General features: G+C 34.7%; 1 pseudogene; it reads left to right on the top strand.

The window, feature by feature from the left end:
• The first annotated feature begins 1,432 nt into the window (after positions 1-1,432).
• On the top strand, positions 1,433-2,361 carry LOC143679203 (olfactory receptor 2T33-like; annotated as a pseudogene).
• The last annotated feature ends 378 nt before the right edge of the window (positions 2,362-2,739 follow it).

The following is a 2,739-nucleotide window of genomic DNA, read 5'->3' as shown; positions in this document are numbered from 1 at the left end:
AATATTCCTTGATACAGTAAATCTAAGTAAGGATATTTTAAAATTACAAACTGCATAATAATTGGACCTTACTTTGATGTAAAAAAGTTACATTTCTATGATGATGTGTACATCCTCTTTCACCATTCATTAAGATTTCTGCAGAGAACATGGTAGAATATGGCAAAGCCAGGATATGTGAGTGAATAGGAGATGAAGATGATGGAAGGAGTAAATTTTGAACAATGAAACAATGCACTCTTCATATACTTTCTCATCATTTATTACCTATAGAGAAGTTTTTAGCTATTTTATTAGCTTTAATTATTTTTTCATTTTTTTATTTTGAGGAGAAAGAAAGTATGGACTATCCTTATTTCTGATTCATTATCTCAAAATATTTCTGTGCAAAAATATGACATTCATTTTAATAGAGAGTTATGTCTGTGATTGTTTGTTTTTTTACTTCAACTTTACTTATTGAAATATATATTTGTGTGACTGTGAGAGAAAGCCATCCAATAGCAAATTATATGTTTACATTTGTGATAGTGTGCAATTAATACAGTCTTTCATTGGAAGACAATGATTCTAAGAAAGTTTTGTTTTTGGTGTATAACTGGAATCAAACTAAACTACAAACATTTCAAAATTGTTTTATTTCCATATGCAGGAACAGTAATTCCAAGTTTTAAATGAGAAAAGTCCTATCTTTGAAAAGCAAAATGGCCTTGCAAGATTAATCTTTGTCTGGAAAAATTATGTGATTTTGGTAGGTTTCAATGTGTTTTAGATGCTATAGATGTTTAACAGCTTAATTGTCAAGTACCTAGCTTTTATGTATTCAAAAACATTGGATTAAATTATTTCCAAGAAAATTAACTATAAATGATGTAAGGCAGGCACAAATATAAGTTAGTAATTCTGGAAATCCTTTTTCCCTGTCCATATGTTTTGGTATCTGAAACAACTAAATCATTTTGTTGCAGGGATTTGGCTAGAGTTTTACTTTTTTATTCATTGTATCATTTAATCAATACTCACCCTGATAGGTACTTCTCATGGAAACTTTGGACATTTGAAAACATTTAGCAAAGGACAAATGAAGGCTGTGAAAGCAATTTCATCATACTCATAATAGTGATTTCAAGACATATGTAATTCCAATGGAGCATTTTAAAATCTGAAAAACGTTTTTTATAATTTTTAACACTTTAATTTGATAATATATATTCAATGCTAATATCCCCTTTTAATTACTTTCATGTCAACAATTCAGTGACATTAATTACATTCACAATATTGTGCCAACATGACCACCATCTAATACCAAACTTTTCACTGACCTTAACAGACATTTTGTACCTGTTATGAATACTCCTCTATGTGCCAAATTCAGCCCCTCATAAACTGTCCTGTTTCTTTCTATTAACAGTATCACTGTTGCTAAATCATGGAAAACAGAAACTGAACATCAGATTTCATTCTTCTAAGACTTCTTAACAACACAGGAGCTCACCTCTTCTTCTTTGTGATGATGCTAACAGTTGTCTTCAGCTCCCTGCTAAGGAATGCCCTTATGGTCCTCCTGACCCACCAGGACCACCGCCTTCACATACTGATGTACTTCCCACTGAGCCAACTCTCCCTCTAGTCATGATGCCGGTTTGCACCATTGTGCTCAAACTGGCTGCTGACTACTTGACAGGAAATAAGTACATTTCACCTGCTGGATATGGTTTACAGATCATCCTCTTCCTCACACTTGATGGTGGAGAGTCCTTCCTCCTGGCAGCCATGTCTTATGACCACTATGTGACTGTATGCCACTCTCTGCATTAACCCATCCTCATGAGCTGGCAATAATGCCTGAGAATGATTTTGGGATCTGGGAGCAGATGATGGGCTCATGCAGGCTGCTGTTACCCTAACTTTCCCATTTTGCAGATCACATGAGATTGATCATTTCTTCTGTGAGCCTCCCATGCTGCTACACTTGGCTTGTGGTGACACCTCTGTCTTTTAGTATGCCATGTATATCTGCTGTGCTTTAATGCTTCTGATCGCAATGTTCTTGATCCTGACTGCCTATATTCTCATCTGAGCTGCTGTTCTCCACATGTGATCCACAGAAACCTGCAAGAAGGCTTTTGCTACCTGCTCATCACATTTGGCTGTAGTGGGACTCTTTTATGGAGCTGTTATTTTTTTTCACATGAGTCCCAAATCCTACAGGTCAGCTAACAATGATAACATTGTGTTGGCTTTCTATGCTATTGTCACCCCTGCACTGAACCCCCTCATGTACAGTCTGAGGAACAATGAGGTGAAGGAAGCCTTAAGAAGTACAAGCATATGTGTATTGCCCTACCTCATGAGTAACACTGATGTGCCTCAATTTCTAAGGCTATTCACAGCGGTATCCCAAAGTGAATGCATAACTTTGTACATATATATCTACACATGTTATTTATATATAATTTTGGAAATATTTACAAATCTCCATATTTTGTTTCATTTGCAAATTGCGAAGAATAAACATCTGTAAACTACACGCACTTTATCAAATGTTCAACACCAAATATCCCAGTAAATATTTCAAGAATTAACTATTTAGTCAAGCAGTTTTGAGGATTAATTATGAATTATTTATATTGAGGTATAGTTTACCCTCATTAAAATGCCCATATCAGAAATATTCAGTTAACAAGTCTTGAGATTTCCATAAACTCATGTAACTTGCATCTACTATCAAAAGAT

The sequence above is a fragment of the Tamandua tetradactyla genome, chromosome 4 (genome assembly GCF_023851605.1).
Source record: "Tamandua tetradactyla isolate mTamTet1 chromosome 4, mTamTet1.pri, whole genome shotgun sequence".
NCBI lineage: Eukaryota > Metazoa > Chordata > Mammalia > Pilosa > Myrmecophagidae > Tamandua > Tamandua tetradactyla.
This window is presented reverse-complemented; position numbering and strand designations above follow the sequence as displayed.